The following is a 20,129-nucleotide window of genomic DNA, read 5'->3' as shown; positions in this document are numbered from 1 at the left end:
CCGAATCAAGACTACTTCAATGACCTTGCCACAAATGATCTTCTCATTCCTTGGAAACACTCTTAATCATTTCTGTTCTTCTCTAATGTTATTTCAGAGTCTATGGCCTGTTTCAGATTTGGAAATAGATCTTTTTTGTTCTACACATCTGTGTAAAATATGTGATGAGATTAAAATCACAAAAAGTAAACAGGAGCTTCTTCCTGTGTTGTGTGGAAAGTCAAGGCAGTGATTGCTGCAGCATGCTGATGCTGGTTTCTGAGGCCCTTTGCAGTGAGCATGTGGATTTCTGAAGCAGAAAGCTTTCTATGTGCTATTTCTATTACCAGTTCTCAATTTGCAAACATACAGGGGCTCTCTGGGGTGGGGATTCTTTTAAGTGCTTTTATGAAGAACAAATCATTTCAGATGAATCTAATCCCTTCTGTGACAGAGTGACAGATCCGGTGGTTAAGAGGAAAGCAATAGATAGAAGATCTTTATTTCAGTCAGGCTTTTAATTTAGTCTCATACGACATTAATTACGGAGCAGGAAGGCAAAATTGAGATCCTGTTATTACAGCATGGGTGTGAACTGCTTGGAAGGTCACACTCTAAGAGTGGTTATTAATCGGTCCAAGCTGCTCTGAGGGATGGGGGTGGATACTGAAGGGTGCTTCAGAATCTGTCCTAGGTCCATTATTATCTTTATCAGTGACTAGGATGATTAAGTAGACCTCTTATTCCATACAGTCATGGATAACATCAAATAGGGAGGGGGAATTGTACTTGGAGAACAAACTTGAAAATTTAAATGACCTTCTTAAGATGAGGAAGTGGCTCTTGAAAATACAACTTAGAAGAGAGGAGTATATCTAAGAGAAAATATTTCACAGGACAAGCAAACAAACAAGCAACTGATCTCAGTCAGGAGGAAGAAGCTTTGGGACTCTATTTTTAGACATACACAAGATAATACAGTTAAATTATTGCAGAAAAAAAGAATAATTTAAAAATACACAAGAGCCTCTCGAATGACTTAGTGGAAAATAAAAAGGGAGAAGATCCTGCTTTTGAGGAGAATTTGTCCTCCATCTCATCGGTTAAAGCACTGATCTCTGATCAAATGCTACTGGAGGTTCTTGGCCAACACACCCTCAGAATCATTTTGGCTTTCTAAAATCGACTTGTTCAGAGTGCCATGACATCACCTGTAATCTCAGCTGCTCTGAAGCTAAGGCCAGGGGACAACTTGAACCCAGAATAAAAAAAAAACACTTCCTAGGAGATAAAAAGGATTCAGTCACTTCCAGGCATCCTCAATTTATATGTGTTCCATAGGGATCTAGCATCCCTTATGAACCACCTTAGCTCTATTGTGCCACACTTCTTGTCATGGCTTGTATCACCTTAATGTAATCAGTTTAGGTCTAATTGTCTTAATCATGAGGTTATTTATATCCCAAGACTCAGGGATTCTGATCAGTAAATGGAATTTTATTTGGGGCAGGGGTAATCAGGTCACATGCTAAGACTGACTATGGCAATACATCTTAGACAATTACCTTATTTGTGATGGTTGGTCAAGATTATACACAGCATTTAACCCTGATTTATTTGATGCTTGTATTTTCTACCTTCAAACTGAAAACCTGTTAAAGCTCCCTGACATCCTATTGAACACTCCTTAGGTTACATGGACAGGGCTTGGGTGAACACTGTGACTGCTCACCATGTAGATATTTAAAGTATATGTTGCAAAATATAATGGTTTTCATTCAAAAAGTATTTCAAAAAAATTATTGAAACTCTACAAAAACCATTTCAGATGTATGGAAATTTCTTGTATTTCCTGTTTATCATTTTTAAATTCTTATGATAATACACGTTACTTATAAACCCCTTCAGGTGTTAATACCTAAATAGTTTGTTACAAGACGAAATGCTTAATAAGAAGAGATTAGAATATGTTACTATCAGTTACATTTATTTTTTTTTTTGAGGGGGAATTCATGGATAGGAACTGTACTGACATCATTTTCCCCTGAATCTCCTTTTTCCAACTCCTCTGTAGTCCCTACAACTCTTCAAATTCATGACTGCTATTTTTTAACAATTACTTAAACATAAATATATGTGTATATTTGAATGTTGAATTTTAATATTTCATAAATATATTAATATATATGAAAATTTAGAAATACAACTTACTGAGACTCCTTAGTGTTGCTCATGTGTACATGTATTTAGGGCTGACCACTTGGAATTGAATAACCTATGGAGATGCTTGTCCTTGGAGACGACTGACTCCCCTCTCTCAGCAACCACTAATTTCCTGTAGCTCTTCACCTTGGAGTAGGATCTTGTGAGATTTGCCCATCTATGTTAGTGTTGTAGATATATCAACAGGGCATGAGTAACCCGGTCAGTTGTTCTCTTCGTTTTGACCAGTTGTGGCTTTCTGTAATGGTCTTCATCTGCAGAAAAAAAAATTCTTTGGTGAGGAGTGAAGGCTCCACTTGTCTATAGATTTAAGGATAAATGTATTGATTGTCATTAGAAATTGATGCTTGTTTAGGAAGCATCAAAAGTAGGCTGTCCTCTAGGGTTCATGGTCTCACTAGCCATGGGTAGTTGGCTAGGTTTATAGTATCAGGCTTGAGTTCTCTCCTATATTGCATGAACCTTAAGTCTAATTAGATAGCTACTGGTGTAAAAGTGTTGCTATTGTACCACTGGGGATATTTTCCCAAATGGTCATTGTTGTGGTTCACAGGCTTTATGGTTAGGTATAACTAACTATTAATTGTCTTTCTCCATCTGTAGCTCAAATAGTATCTACTGATATTAGGAGAGCTAGGCTCAGAGAAGAGACTTCCAGGTCAGTTCCAGTTTAATTTCTCTAAGATCTGTGTTGACATATTTGGTGTCATCAGCAATAAGGTCTTACTTACAAGTACTGGCAGGCACCTCAGGCCAATGGAAATAGTCTATATTGTTTTATGAATTTCTTGGACTCCTGTGACCAGCAACTGTAAGGAAGGTTACCTGCGCTGTCCAGTTTTTATGTCACAGTGACAAAAGCTAGACTTATTTGGGAAGAAAATCACCTCAATTGAGAAAATATCCCCAACAGATTGGCCTGTAGCAAACCTGTGATGCATTTTCTTGATTTATGATTAACACGGGAGGGACCACCCCACTATGAATGGTGCCACCCCTGAAGAGGAGGTCCTAAATGGTGTAAAAAAGCATGCTAGGCAAGACACGAGATTAACTGAAGCACATGACTTTATTAAAACTGTCTCAGTGTGTGTGCGCACATGTGTGTTTACACACATACATTTCTGTGTGTAATTTTAAGTAATGATAAATTGAATCCCCATGGCTTTTGCAAATATTCTTAGTTCTATTTTTATCTTCTGGTTTCTTGTCCCTCTGTTCCCTCCCTTCCTGCTCTTCAAAGAAGACCCTGTTCCTATTTTTTTCCTTGATCACAGCTATGTCCTGTTATTCCTTTCTCTAGGGCTTCCCTCATCCCATGGTGTCTTTTCCTTTCCTGGGACCTGTGGATGCCCCAAATGATACTCACATCAACTCACATATAAGACTAGGAGCTGAGATTTACTAATAAGGACAATTCAGCATCTTTCTTTTGGAGTCTGTGTATATTATTTTCTAATTTCATCAATTTGTGCAATAATTTCATGATCTTATTTTTCTTTACAGATGAATAGATGTATATAATGCATGTATACCCCACTTTCATTATCCATTATTATCAATAGAATGACATTTAGTTTGTTTCCATTTGTTAGCTATTGTGAATATAGTGGCAGTGGACATGGTTGAACAAATACCTATAGAATATGATGTCCTGTCTTATGGACATGTGTTGAGGAGTGGATTAGGTGTATATTATGGTAGATCTAATTATCATATTTTGAGAATTCCCTACATTGATTACCACAGATGCTGTACAAGTTTGAAATCCTCCCAAAGTGAATGAGTGTTCCTCACCAGCATTTGTTTGATGTCGGCCATTCTGACAGGAGTAAGATGGAATCTACTCTCCTTTTAGTGAATCCTTCTATTTCTTTTGTTATAAAGGTGCTACAGCTACTTATATATTTCTAGAATTAATTAAATTGTGTTTTAAATGCTTTAAATTGGAATAACTCGAAATGGTAACATAGTTTAGTAATCTTTTCTCCCTTCAAATGTTCAGGTTCAACAGACACTAGTAGCTTAAAATAGGAACTACCCATTTTTAAAGATTAATACAAAAAAACAAAAAATAACCTAAGAAAGTTAAACGTAAAACATTTAAAAATATGTATGAAATTATTATTTGGAAGAAATGAACAGTGACAGACAAGAGAAATATTTTTTCTGAGGTTAAATTTTTGTGTTTAACCTTCTAAATAAAAGAGAGTAAGTCTTCATGCTTCTACCATTTTAGAGGGACCACATTTACCTTAATAATGCAACTTTAGAACATCTATCTGAACCTTTAACTTTTAATTTAAAACACTGAAATCACAAGCAAAAGAGGCTTAGACTATAAGTGTTGTTCATTTTCTTTATTGGAGAGCAAAGATTTAGTGATGATGTTAGGAGCCAAGCATACTTTTGGGCATATCAAAACCATGGCCTGAATTTTCATGCTTACTATATTGCTAACACTCAGTGTCTAAAATGTAAGAAGTGTTCAACAGAGGCTATAACTTTGTAAACAATTTTCTCTGTCTCTCTATGTCTATCTCTGTCTCTCTGTTTTTGTCTCTGTCTCTCTATCTCTCTGTCTTTGTTTTTGTCTCTCTCTGTCTCTCTCACTCGTGTGTGTGTGTGTGTGTGTGTGTGTGTGTGTGTGTGTGTGTGTGTAAGGTAGAGTTTCTTTTATAAAGCTATAGATTTTTAAGTTAAATAGAGATGTTTACCTCAAGAAAACATGATATAAGACTGGCAGTTTAGAAAAAGCTTAGGTTTTTATTAGGTTTCTTCCAGAAGAACCATTTTGAATAAGGTGGTTTATGTAATCAGTATTTTGGAGAAAAGTAAAGGATGATACAGGATAAAATGTACTGAAGAATTTTACTTGTACTTCAGATAGTGACAGACAGAAGACTGAAATTGATAAAAGATTAAAAACTCAGGGTTCTTGGCAGAAAAAGAACTGAAAAGAAGTAGGCAATCACAGGAAAAGGGATAAGAAACTATTTCCAAAATTATAGCATATATTATTCAGCATTGAGCAGCTTTCCACATTGGTGAAGATTATGGTATCCTCATCCTTCTTTACTCTTCATGTTGACATTTTGACACGGCAACACTAAACTTCATCACATGCCATGTCATGTGGATACACCAAACAAGTGCTGATAGTCTGTGCCTTGAGCAACACTGAGGTCACAGGTGAAGACTAAAAGGTCAAGATATATACAATAGCAAGATATATTAAGACCAATTTATTCTTATATTGCTTGGTTTGAATTTTTACTATGTCAGAAGTACTCATAGGTATGAAAAATCTCATTATATTAGAGTGTCTGACATCTACTTGGGTTATCATCTTATCAAAGTGATATTGAACTCTCCAATTTGACCTATATGCATGTAAATGCCCAACTGTCTATGCAATGTGTGTACTAAATGAAAGTTCTTGAACGTACTTTTAAGGAAGCAGTCACAAAGTCCTGTGGCTAAACAAATTAAGATTTACCAAGAAAAATATCTTATAAAAGCAGAATTAAGTGTCTTTTCTACTGGGGAGATTTTTTTCCCCCTCTCCCAATCATCTAGCTAGTAGCAATTTCCAACATGCTTTTAGATTTATTTATTTTATTATTTTATGTGCATGAGTGTTTTGCCCATATGTATGTGTATATTCCACATGTATAGCCGGCATCCAGAGATTTCAGAAGAAGGCATTAGATCACTTGGGACTTAAATTATAGGTGGTAGTAAGCCACCTCGTGGGTGCTGTGAATCAAACCTGAGTCCTCTAAAAGAGCAACATGTGCTCCTAAATGCTGAATCCATTCTCTAGACCCAATTATTTTTAAGTCCTAATATATCCTGTAAATATATCTGGCCTCACATAACACTTAGTTACTCTTCACATATGTAACTCTTTTTTTCCAAAGAAGACATCATATTTTATTTGATTATACATGATGCTTTTGACAATATTCAATATCTGTCATATAAGTGCTGAGGAAGTATTGCTGATTATTTGCTGATATATTAAGCATACTAAATTAAGTCAAATATACTTGGCAGAGTAATTGTTACCATTAAGTCACATGACTAAAAAGCAACTATTAAGTGTCCACTGTGCATAAAGCAAAAAGGGTTGTTTTTATTTACTGTGGGAGAATATACAAACAAAGCAAATGACAGTGTTGTCTTGTTCAAGTGAGTCTTATTTTGACATATAGAATCTACATATGTATGTATATGTGTGTATAAGTATAGATAGATAAATGGTATATAAATAGATAGATAGATAATAGATATATATATCAAATATACAAATTATACTAACCTATAGCATTATATTTGCATATATAACACATTTTAGAGATGAGAAAAAAAGAGAAGTAAATTAAATGTGTATGTAAAACACAGAAATGTATAGAATGATATATGAAAAACTGACACTAAGGACTGGCAATTTATTCTACACTACTAGTTATAAGCCTGCTATGAGAACCTAGCCAAATGGTAACTAATAAGTACAAATATATAACTAAGCACAGGGCTTAGTGAATTGACGGTTTTACAGCCAAGTGTTCTTGTTGAGGAACACAGTTGACTTACATGCTGGCACAGAGTCTGAATCTTATTGTGGACTGATTTTGTAAGTAGCCCTGCATCATGAAACTAATATAATTAACCTATATATAGATGGATCTATAATCCATGAGAATTTCCATTGTTACCTTCCTAATGTTGAATGTTCAGTGAGCTACAAAGGATATGATTTGTCAACCTGCACTACACCATTATACCTACCATAAGTAAATAAACTGAATGTATGATAACAGAACAATACAAAAAAAGTAAGAACAATAGAAAAATAGTAGGAAAAAGCTATTAGGATTAAGTGTTCACAGGCATGTTAGTGAGTTTAACATCCTTATAAGGAGATCAATTTTAATTAGAGCTCTAGTAGGTACTATTTATTTTCAACTGAATCTCCTAAAAATTTAAGTGTGAGTAATATCTATTGCTTGCAATGATGCAGATCTCAAAGAAAACAGATCTCCCAGAGCCCGAGGGCAAGTGTATGCAAACATTTTGCTTCTTGACATCTTTCAAAATTCTCAACTATTATCTTACCAGCCTTTGAATTACTTTACTGTCAATAACTTTAAGTGTCCCTTATTTTCTCCCTGGAAGCTGCTCATTTTGAACCATGCTGTAGCCTGCTTTGTGTCATTATCTTTAAATTGCATTCTGTGTCTAGCCTCCCTCATTTTCCCAAATAGGTTGTAAAATTCTTGAGAGCAGAAACTATATCTTAATACATTTTTTTATACTCTCTGTCATTAATCCCTCAGAATCCAACAAAGTGCTTCTAGTATAGGGTGCAGTTAAATTCATATTTATAAATGACATTGAAGGATAATGATATACTATCTGGTGAGGAACAATACAAGGTTTTTATTATCTTTGTGTTCAAAGGTTTATGTTATTTGGGTGCTCTCAAAATATGGATTAGTGACCTCTTCAAGGTCTAGTTTATTCATAGAATTAGAAGACTTAGAAATTATGTCCTTGTACATATATCTTGGGATGGGAGTGGAATGGCAGAGGAGGAAATGTGAGATCACATATGTAAAGAAATAACAGCAGTGAGAATTTCCAGGTGATGAAAGCAAAGGGTGGGCTGTTTGAAGAGAGGAAAAGGACTAGAAGAGGCAGATTGTGTGTGTGTGTGTGTGTGTGTGTGTGTGTGTGTGTGTGTGTGTGTGTCGGAAAGGCGAGGGGGGGCAAACAGTGAATAAAAGCAAAGTGTTATGGCTTTAAATATGGAACCCATATGGTTCATTTTGTCAACTGAACAAAATCTAAACTCATCTAGGAAGGAGTCGTAATGAGACATTGTCTAGATAGATTAATCTATTATTGGAACAGTTGAGGTTGGAAAACCAGCTCACTGTGGGGGGCACCATTCCCTGTACAGGAGATCATGGATATAACAGTGGAGGGAGTAAGCCGAGGTTTAGCAGACATTCATTCACTCATTCTTTCTCCCTTTGTGGTTATGGAAGTAGTACCACCAGTTGTCAGAAGCTATTACCACTGTGAATTTGCTACTGTGATGGGCAATAACCTGAGACTGGGAGTTAAAATAGAGTCTCCTCCTCTAAATCCCATTCTTTAGATAAATTTATCACCACAGGCTAATCTAATCAATTTCTCTAGGCATTCATTCAAAAGCCCATGTCTCTAAACATTTTGTAAGACAAAATAAGATTTTTTTAAAAAAATCAATTAAATAAAGCAGAATCTATAAATATTTTGGCAAAGTAGATATGTTATCTGTAAGATACTTTAGCATTTAAAAAAGATAAAATTTAAAGGAGACAATTGCCCAAAACTGAAAATGAAAGTTTAATGTTTAAAAATTCCTCTGGCTGGAAAGAATTGAATGACATGCTTCTTTCACAGGTAGTAATTAGTGTCATTCTAAAGTGATTATGACAGCTCCCTCAAACAACCCATGAGGTTGATTGTAATACATTCCCACTGGCACAATGATTCTGACTTTGCTATCATTATTACACCTTGATAGTTATATTCTGTTGAGTGGCTGAAGTAAGATTAAGTTGATATTAAAAGGATCCAGGTATATTGAGACTTTTCTTAAACAAATATTGTTTTAAGACCTCCTAGAGTCAGCATTTAGTCTCTGTGTTAGTTTCTTTTCCTTTTGCTACAGTTTAGAGTAGAGAGCTCTGCGGTTTGATAATGTAAATCCTATAGGAAATTTTGTTTATTCTGTTTATTCTTTCAGAAGGAAGGCATTATTAAACCTTGAGATAAAAAAAAATCTTCTGTATGAGTTCCTTTTTGTCCTCAAGAAAGTTTAAAGATAAAAAAAAATCACAAAGTGAACTTGTAAAAAGAAGATGTTGAGATGATTGATACAAATGCCTCAGAATTCACAGAAAGTAGTTACTGACTCCTGGCTCTGGTTAAATTTTTTTTCCTCTGGCCCCTGCTTTGATTCCCACAAATTAAGAACTTACTTGTTTTTATAACTAAAGAAAATCTCACCTTATTCCTCTTTGGGAAATATATTTATTTCCAGGCCATTTTAAACAGTACATATGTTAAGGTTGAAAATCACTGTGACAGCATGTAGGTTTAGTGACTATGACTGGGTGCTTAGTTTGTACCTATAAAACATAGAAGTTTGGAAATAGCATTAGAATTGAAATGAAGTGTTATGTATTCAGTCATGAAAGCATGCAATATGTGAGACTAGAAAATAATTTTACATATTAGAAATGAAGATACTATTAAAATATTGTTACATTAATCTATAGTTCAAAGGTATCTTAAACATATAGAAATTATGACTGTACCTAGAGTTTTTCTGTGTAATTGATGAAGAGGGCTTTAAACACTCATCTACAAAAGTATTTCCTTTCAACTAGATGGTTTTTGTTTGAGAGGAATGAGCAGAGATTAGAAAATCTAGTGTAAATGTTTTATTGCTTTATTTCATTGGATGTAGTGATATTAGTATTTAAACTTTTGTTTCCTTTATATTGAATTTACACTTTAATTTCTTTTTGATCAATAGATTCTATGGACAATATGAAACTAAATAAGTAAAATAAAATATTGTGACAAAAGGGACATAAAGGCCAAAGCAGTTCAGATTACAGTCCATCACAGTGGGGAGCGAAGTCACAGCATTAAGAACCTGAGGGAGCTGGCCACATTGTGTCCAGAAGAAGAAGAAAATGATGAGCACTGAGAAAGCTCAACTTGCTTTCTCTTTTTTAGGCAGTTCAGGATCCCATCCCAGGAAGTGATGTTACCCAGGATGGTTTCTCTTCCCACATCAATTAAACTAATCAGGATAATCCTCCACAGGCACGAACATGGGTCCATCTCTCAAGTGATTCAACACCTGTGAAATTGAAAATTGAGAGTAACTATCACAACTTTTCCTTTTATAAACATGGCTTTCTAATATATCACTTTAAATTATTCCTTCCAGTGGTTGTCCTCTGTGTGTTTTTTTTAATTTATTTGTTTATTTTACATCCTGACCACAGTTTCGCTTCTCTCTTCCTAGTCCCTCACTCACACCTCCTCTCTACCCCACTTCTCCATTAAATCCACCCCACCTCATTTCTGTTCAGAAAAGGCTAGACCTCCAGTGGATATCAGCAAAACAAGGCATATCAAGTTATAGTAAGACTAAGCACCTCCCCTTGTATTAAGGCTGGGCAAGGTGACCCAGTATAAGGAATAGGGTCCCAAGACCCAGCAAAAGAGTTAAAGACAGCCCTCAATCCCACTGTTAGGACTCCCGCAAATAGACCAAGCTATACAAATGTCCCGTTTAGGCAGAGGGCCTAGTTCAGTCACATGCAGGCTCCCTGGTCAGTTCAGACTCTGAGCTCCTATGAGCCTAGATTAGTTGATTCTGTGGGTTTTCTTGTGATATCCTTGACCCCTCTGGTTCCTACAATCCTTCCTCTCTTCAGCAGAATTCCCTAAGCTTGGCCTAATGTTTGACTGAGGGTCTTTGCATCCGTTTCCACAAGTTACTGGATGAAGCCTCTCTGATAACAACTGGGCTAGACACCAATTTATGAGTATAATAGAATATTGTTAGGTCTCATTACATTGACAGGCTTTTTTCCCCAGTCATATTTGGTTCTATCCTAGGTCTCTGTGTCATCCAGCCACTGGATCCTGGGGCTACAGGCACTATCAGGGCATGAATCTCAGTCTGAACCAGTCATTGGTTGGCCACTCCCTCAATCTCTATGCCACCCTTACTCTAGCACATTCTATAGACAGTACAGACTGTAGGTCAAAGGTTATGTGGCTGGGTTGGTGTCCCAATTCCTCCACTGGAAGTCTTGCCTGGTCACAGAAGATGGCTAGTTCAGGCTATGCATCTGAAATTGCTAGGAGTCTTAGCTGGGGAATCCTTGTAGATTACTGGAAGTTTCCCTTGTGCCAGGTTTCTACCTGACCCTGAAATGCCCCTTCCCCTTTCCAGTTATCTCCTTCAGTACCCTTACTCTTGCCCTCTACCCCACAAACCTGAATCATCATGTTCCCATCCCCACCCACCCTTAGTCTACCCACAAAATCTCTTCTATTTCCCCTTCCCAGAGATCTGAGCATCCCTCCTTGATCCCTTGTTGTTACAAATAGCCTCTCTGGGTCGGTGGACTAGCATAGTTATCCTTTACAACAAATATCCACTTAAAAGTAAGTACATACCATGTTTGTCTTTCTGGGTCTGGGTTACTTCATCCAGGATGATTTTTTTTCTAACAGCTGAGTAATATGCTGTCATATAAATGTACCACTTTTTTTTTAAAATCCATTCTTAGGTTGAGAGACATCTAGGTTGTTTCTAGATTCTGGATATTATGCATAAAGCTGCTGTGAACATACTTGAGCAAGTGTCCTTGTGGTATATTTGAGCATCCCTTGCTTATATGCCCATGAGTGGTATAGCTGGGTCTTGTGGTATATTGATTCCCAATTTTCTGAGAAACCACAATATTGATTTCCATAGTGGCTGTACAAGTTTGCACACGTACCAGCAATGCATGAATGTTCCCCCTTGCTCCACATCCTCTCCAGCATGAGCTGTCAGTCACTTGTGTTTTTGATCTTAGCCATTCTGATAGGTGAAAGATGGAATCTCAGAGTGGTTTTGATTTTCATTTCCCTGATGGCTAAGGATATTGAAGATTTCTTGTTGTGTTCCTTGGCCATTTGAGATTATTCTGATAAGAACTCTCTGTTTAAATCTGTTACCCACTTTTGATTGCATTATTTGGTTTTGTTTTGTTTTGCTTTCTATGTGTAGTTTCCTGAGATCTTTATATATTTTGGAAATCAGCTCTCTGTCAGAAGTGGGGTTGGTGAAGATCTTTTCCCATTCTATAGGCTGCCATTTTGTCCTTTTGACAGTGTCCTTTGCCTTAAGGAAGCTTTTTAGTTTAATGAGATCCCACTTACTTTAATGAGGTCCCAGTTACTAATTGCCGATCTTAGTGTCTGTGTTATTGGTGTTCTGTTCAGGAAGTTGTCTTATGTGCCAATGTGTTCAAGGCTATTTCCCACTTTCTTTTTTAGCAGGTTCAGTATATCTGGATTTATGCCGAGGTCTTTGATCCTCTTCGACTTGACTTTTGTGTAGGGTGGTAAATATGGATCCATTTGCATTCTTCTACATGCTGACATCCAGTTAGACAAGCACCATTTATCAAAAATGCTTTCCTTTTTCCATTATACAATTTGGTTTCTTTATAAAAAATCAGGTGTCCACAGGTGTGTGGATTGACATCTGGGTCTTTGACTTGATTCCATTGATCCACCTGACTGTTTTAGGCCAATACGGTGTGGTTTGCATTGCTATAGCTTTGTCATAGAGCTTGAAATCGGGAATGGTGATACCTCCAGAAATTCTTTTATTGTATAGGATTGTTTTACCTATCCTGGGTTTTGTTGTTTTTCCACATAAAGCTAAGTACTGCTCTTTCCAGATCTATAAAGAATTATGATGGTATTCTAATGGGAATTGCACTGAATCTGTAGATTGCTTTTGGTAAGATGGCCATTTTTACTATGGTAATCCTACTGATTCATGAACATGGGAGATCTTTCCATCTTCTGATATCTTCTTCAATTTCTTTCTTCAAAAAGTTAAAGTTCTTGTCATACATGTCTTTCATTTGGTTGGTTAATGTTACCTCAAGATATTTTATATTTTTTTGTGGTTATTATGAAGGGTGTTCATTCTCTGATTTCTTTCTTAGAGCATTTATCATTTGTTATAGGAAAGCTGCTGCTTTCTTTGAGTTAATCTTGTGTCCAGCCATGTCACTAAAGGTTTTTATCAGCTGTAGGAGTTCCCTGGCAAAATTTTGGGCTTTGCTTATGTATTCTAACTTATTATCTGGGAATAATGATACTTTGACTTCTTCCTTTCTAATTTATGTCCCCTTGATTTCCTTAGTTGTCTTGTTGTTCTAGCTAGAACTTCAAGTACTATATTCAATAAATATAGACAGAGGACAGCATTGTCTTGTTCCTGATTTTAGTAGAATTGTTTTGAATATATCTCCATTTAATTTGATGTTGCTGTATATTGCTTTTATTATATTTAGGTATGTCCCTTGTATCCCTGATCTCTCCAAAACTTTTATCATGAAAGGGTGTTGGATTGTTGTTAAAGGCTTTTTCAGCATCTAATGAGATCATCATGTGTTTTTTTTTTCTTTCAGTTTGTTTATATGGTCAAATACATTGATAGATTTTCATATGTTGAACCCTCACTGCATCTTCTGGAATGAAGCCTATGTGTTTATGGTGAATGGATGAGCTTTTTGATGTTTTCTTTGACTTGGTTTGCTAATGTTTTAAATGAATATTTTTGCATCAATGTTTCATGAGTAAAATTGGCTTGTAATTCTCTTTTTTTGTTGAGTCTTTGTGTGGTTTGGGTATCAGAGTGACTATGGCCTCATAGAAAGAACTTTGCAGTGTTCTTTCTGTTTCTTTTTTTTTTTTTTTTTTAATAATTTGAGGAGTACTGGTATTAGCTCTTCTTTGAAAGTCTGGTAGAATTTTGCAATAAAATAATCTGGGCCTTGACTTTTTTTGGCTAGGAGACTTTTAATGACTATTTCCTTAGAGTTTATAGGTCTACTTAAATTATTTATCTGATCTTGATTTAATTTTGGTAAGTGATATCTATAAAGAAATTTGTCCATTTCTTTTAGGTTTTCCAATTTTGTGGACTACATGTTTTTGAAGTATGCTCTAATGATTGTATTTCCTCAGTGTCATTATGCCCCCACTTTCATTTCTGATTTTATTTATTTGGATATTCTCTCTCTATCTTTTGGTTAGTTTAAATAAAGATTTGTATATCTTGTTGATTTTTTTCATAGAACCAACTCTTTGTTTCATTGATTCTTTGCATTGTTCCCTTTGTTTCGGTTTTATTGATTTCAGCCCTCACTTTGATTATTTCCTGGCACTTAACTCCTCTTGGATGTGTTTCCTTCTTTTGAATATCTAGCTTTCAGGTATGCCGTTAAGCCACTAGTACGTGATGGCTCCAAATTCTTCATGAGAGCCTTAGTTCTATCAACTTTCTTCTTAGCACCACTTTCACTGTGTCCCCTAAGTTTGGGTACGTTGTGCACTCATTTTCATTGAGTTCTTGGAAGTCTTTAATTTCTTATTTCTTCCTTCACCTAGTAGTAATTCAGTAGAGAGTTGTTCAGATTCCATGAGTCTGTAGGCATTCAGTAGTTTGTTGTTGAAATCCAGCTTTAATCCATGGTGGTCTGACAGGATGCAGGGAGTCATTTCATTTTTTTTTTTTTTTTTTTTTTTGCCTCTGTGGAGTTTGCTTTGTGACCAAGTATATAGTCAGCTTTGGAGAAGGTTGTATGAGGTGCTGAGAAGAAAGTCTATTGTTTTGTGTTTGGGTGAAATGTTCTGTAGATATCTCTTAAGTGAAATTGAGTCAAAACATCTGTTTGTTCCATTATTTCTCTGTTCATTTCTGTCTGGACAAACTTTCCATTGGTGGGAGTGGGGTATCAAACACTCCCCATATTAATGTGTAGGGTTGGATGTGTGATTTAAGCTTTAATAATGTTTCATTTACAAACATGCATATCCTTGCATTTCAGGAATACGTGTATTCAGAATTGAGACATCATCTTGGTGGATTTTTCCTTTGATGAGTATGAAATGTCATTCTCTGTGTTTTTTGATTAATTTTGTTTTGAACTCTATTTTGTTAGATATTAGGATATCTACACCAGCTTGCTTCTTAGTTCCTTTTGATTGAAAAGTCTTTTACCAACCCTTTACTGTGATGTAATATCTGTTTTTGATGTTGAGTGTATTTCTTCTATGCAGCAAAAGGATGAATCCTACTTTTGAATCCACTCTGCTATCCTCTGTCTTTTTGGGCATATTGAGTCCATTAATATTGAAGGATATTGATGACCAGTGCTTATTAATTCCTGTTATTTTGTTGTTGTTAGTGGTGGTGGTAGTCTGTGTGTGTGTGTGTGTGTGTGTGTGTATGTGTGTGTGTGTGTGTGTATGTGTATCCCTTCTTTGAGTTTTGCTGGTGTGGGTTATCTATTTCCTGTGTTATTGTGCGTATAGTCTACTTCCTTGGGTTGTATTTTTCCCTCTAGCACTTTCTGTAGGATAGATTTTTGGATAGATATTGTTTAAATTTGACTTTATCATTATATATCTTTCTTTTTCCTTCTATGGTGATTGAAAGTTTTTCTAGGTAGAGTACTTTTGGCTGACATTAGTGGTCTTTTAGAGTCTGAAAGACATTAGTCTAGGCCCTCTGGCTTTTAGAGTCTCCATTGTGATGTTGAGTGTGATTCAAATTGGTCTGCCTTTATATGTTACTTGGCTTTCTTTGCCTTGTAGCTTTTAATACTCTTTCTTTGTTCTGTATGTTTAGTGTTTTCATTTTTATGTGGTGCAGGAATTTTCCTTTCTGGCCCAGTCCATTTGGTGTTCTGTAAGCTTTTTGTACCTTTATCGGCATGTCTTCCGTTAGATTAGGAAAATTTTCTTCTATGATTTTGTTAAATATATCCTCTGGTTTTTTGAGGATTCTTCTTCTTCTATTCATATTATTCTTAGGTTTGGTCTTTTTCTAGTGTCCCAGATTTCTTGGATGTTTTCCTGGGAGATTTTTAGATTTAACATTTTCTTTGATCAATGAATCTATTTCTTCTATCATATATTCAACACCTGAGATTCTTTCTTCCATCTCTTATATTCTGTTGGTGATGCTTGCTTGGATCAATAGTTCTTGTTTGCTTAACCAATTTTCCATTTCCAGAATTCCCTTAATTTCTGTTTTCTTTATTGCTTGTATTTCAGTTTTCAGATCTTGAATAGTTTCCTTCACTTATTTGTTTTTTTTTTCTGGATTTTCTTGGCATTCTTTAAAGAATTTATTGATAACCTCCAATTTTTTGGTTGTCTTTTCCTCTATTTCTTTTTTTTTTTTTTTTTTTTTTTTTTTTTTTTTTTTGGTTTTTCGAGACAGGGTTTCTCTGTGTAGCTTTGCGCCTTTCCTGGAACTCACTTGGTAGTCCAGGCTGGCCTCGAACTCACAGAGATCCGCCTGGCTCTGCCTCCCGAGTGCTGGGATTAAAGGCGTGCGCCACCACCGCCCGGCTCCTCTATTTCTTTAAGTGGGTTGTTCATTTCCTCTTTAAGGACCTCTATCATCTTCATAAAGTTGTGCTTAAGGTCACTTTCTTATGTTTCAGCTGCCTTGGAATATTTAGGTCTTGCTGTTGTAGGATAGTGAAGGTCTGTTGATGCCATAGTGCCCTGGCTGTTGTTGATTGTGTTTTCACATTGGTGTTTAAGCATCTGGTTTGGGGATAATTATAGGTCTAGGTCCTGATTTCTGGGTCTTCCTTTGTTGGATGGTGCTGTGGAAAAATCATTCTGTACATGGTGAACATATTTTACTCTCATTGGTTAATAAAGAAGTGACTGGCTGGTAGCCAGGCAAGAAGTGTAGGTGGGACAACCAAACTGAGAATGTTGGGAGAAAGAAAGACAGAGTCAGTGAAGTCACTGGGAGACACAGAGGGAGCAAGCATGCTGTAAGACAGGTAAAGCCACAGGTTATGCGGCAACACATAGGTTAATGGAAATGGGTTAATTTAAGTTGTAAGAGCTAGATAATATTAAGCCTAAGCATTTATAATTAATATTAAGCCTCTGTGTTGGTTGTTTGTGAGCGGGTAGTTGGGACAGGAAAAGTCCACCTACAGGATGGGTGTTTTGTTCCTTGGTTTCTGTTTCCTTTTCAATCTTAGAGTTTTTGAGGTCTGCATTTCTAGTGGCTGGTATGATCTTTGATCTAGTAGGGAGTCTCTATCTAAATTGAGAGCTGGCCTTCTAGTGGTTAGTTTAGCCTTTGTTACAGCAGAGGGTGTCTCTGTTCTTCTGACCAGTGTGGCCTATTTTTCTGATTGCTGTGGTCTGCACCTGTTCTTCTGAGTGGTATGGACATACCTGAGCTACTGATGTTCACTCTTCATTCTGGTGTGATCTACACCTCAGCTGTAGGATTCTGAATGAGCTGGGGACAGGGCCCAGCAGCAACACACTGGTGATGAGTTGGGAGGAGGAGGACCACAGGATGGGTCCTAGGGAACAGAATCTGGGAAGTGGTACCCCTTGGCTGACAAACGGGTCATTCTCCTGCTTTTCTGAGTGATGGGAACTGTAACTGAGCCTATGAAGTCTGTCAGATTTGGGGGAAGGGCTGGACAAAGGGAGGACAATGATGTGGGAGGGCTTAGGTGGCCCATTGGTCTTGGGAAAATAGGATTCAGGGAGTTGGGCAGTCCAGCTGGCAGGCCAGTCACTGACCTGCTCCTCCAACTGCTGTGGCTTGCACCAGAACAGTGGCATCCACCAGAGTTGGGGGCAGGGCCCATCAGTGGTGCTGGTGATGAGGTGGGGGGAGCTTGTCCTCAGTGTTTTATTTTATTTATTTATTTGTTTGTTTATTTATTTATTTATTGATTTATTTATTTTTGGTTTTTTTGAGACAAGGTTTCTCTGTGTAGCTTTGCGCCTTTCCTGGAACTCACTCTGTAGTCCAGACTGGCCTCAAACTCACAAGATCTTCCTGTCTCTGCCTCCCGAGTGCTGGGATTAAAGGCATGTGCCACCACCACCCAACCCCTCAGTGTTTTAAAGACTCATATTAAAAAGTCCATGGACTAGTTAGTTGGCTCAGCAGTTAAAGACATTTGCCAGCAATCCTATCAATCTGTTTTAGATTTCTGGAACCCACATGAAAAAAGAGAGAAAACACTTTGATAAGTAGTGGAATCTAGTGACCTTCACATGCAAACTACCACTGTGATACACATGTCCTCCACACATATATGAACACACATACACACAAAATAAATGAATGAATGAATGAATGAATGAATAAATAAGTAATGAAAGTTCAAAGTCCTCCTCTCAAATATGATTCAACAATTTCTTACCAACAAGTCCTTTAGAATAAAAATCTAGTGACATACTTCCAACATACAATGCTCAGAATAAACATTCTCATTCTAAAGTGGAAGAATTGCTGCAAAACCAGAAATGATTGGACAAAATCACAACTGAAATAGAACAGGCCAAACACCAAATCCTGAATTCCATTTCTGGTATCTTGTGCTTATGATGAAACTGGCTGAGGTCCAAAGATGTTTTATAACCACCCCTCTATCCCTGCCATCTGTAGTACATATAGCTAATGACCACAGCTTTCCTTAGTGGATGTTCTACTTTGTTGGCATCTCCAATATCCTGGTATCTCCACTGAAACCTAAGCTTCACTTCATAGCTTCACTCAAGGGCCTCTCAAATCTGCCTTGTAGGGATTCTGACAGTTCCACACTGTTTTTGTCCTTAGCTGTTTTCTGAAGCCCTGGACCAAGTTTCTTGAGTCCCGAAACTATTTAGCTTTCTATGTCTTCAAAATTAGTGCCTTACTATACCAAGTTCTATGTCTATTTCATGGGAGGGGCTGCTCCCCTCCCTGTACCATGGTTGTAAAAGCACATATATGCAAACCCAGGGCAAACACTCTCCTAGGGTTTGGTGTCTGAGGACCAGGGAACCGTTTTGTGCTGCATTATCAGACCAGATTTTTTCCTTTCACATAAATTTGCATCTTTTTGTGTTGGAGTCTTTGATGAGTGGATTCATACTCTCAAGCCATATTTCCTGATGTCCCAGTGCAGAGTGCAAAGTTTCTCTTTAATTACTCTACTCCCTGTTGTTTGTGATTTCCTTACTGAACACTTCAGCTTGTAAAGTTTACTCCTTTACTCCACCAAAATAATTAGTGTATTGCCTCCAAATTCATCTCCACTCAGGCTCCCAGGACAGGGGCAGAATCAAGCCAGAATCAAGCCCAAATGTCACATGAATGGTTCCTAGCTTATGTCTTTATATTTGTTCCCCTCTGAAAACTCATGAGCCAGGCCTCTGCTGTTTGTGTCTGTTTCAACATGACTGTCTTTCCATATCCCAGGAGAACATTCCTTTAAACTCCTGTAATCGTTAGCTTTTAATGGCAACTTACCCAGCCTAGAATTATCTGGAAAGATAGTCTGAATGAGGGATTGCTAGCGCAGGATGGCCTATGGGGGTATCTGTGTAGAGTGTCTAGATTAGCTTAATGGAGGTAGGATGGAAGACGACCTACTGAAGGAAGCAGTCCGGTGGTTTGAAACTTGACTTGTGTAAGACTAAGAGTCATCTGTGGGGCATACAGAACACCATGAGCTACAGAGATGGTGCCAGAGGAAGTTAGACAGATGGAGCCCAAGTTGTTTACACTGAGATTAGATACAAATATGAGGAGAGGATGTCAGTGCACAAACAACTTGTAAACAAAGAAATGAGTATAGGGTGACCTTTAAAAGGATTGGTTCGTTCCTTCCACCCCCTCCTAGGGTTCTGAGGTTTTCTGCTATAAAAGAAGCTTACTGCCTAACAATAAAGGAGTTCTTGCTTGACTTGGCTCCCCACTGCTGCTTCTGATTGTCTCTGGGTAAGAGGAAGAACAGGAGCAATGCACTTACCTTTCCTCAGTTCCAGGCAACCTCTTCAGAGGTGACCTAAGTTCCTGGTGGGGCAAGGCCCCACAGTTATCTGAGATCTTGGAAGAATGCAAGATTGGTGCATTTTAATTCCCTTCTCTGTCATCTTGAAGATGGACATAAATAAAGCTTTAAATTCCTACTTTGACTTCCCATAGTGATGGACTGAAACCAGCAATTTTAAAACTGAAAAAGCCTCTTCCTCCCCAGTGTTGTTTTTGACAAGGTATTTGT

The sequence above is a fragment of the Peromyscus eremicus genome, unplaced genomic scaffold (assembly GCF_949786415.1).
Source record: "Peromyscus eremicus unplaced genomic scaffold, PerEre_H2_v1 PerEre#2#unplaced_582, whole genome shotgun sequence".
Classification (NCBI taxonomy): Eukaryota; Metazoa; Chordata; class Mammalia; order Rodentia; family Cricetidae; genus Peromyscus; species Peromyscus eremicus.
Note: the sequence above shows the minus strand (reverse complement) of the source record.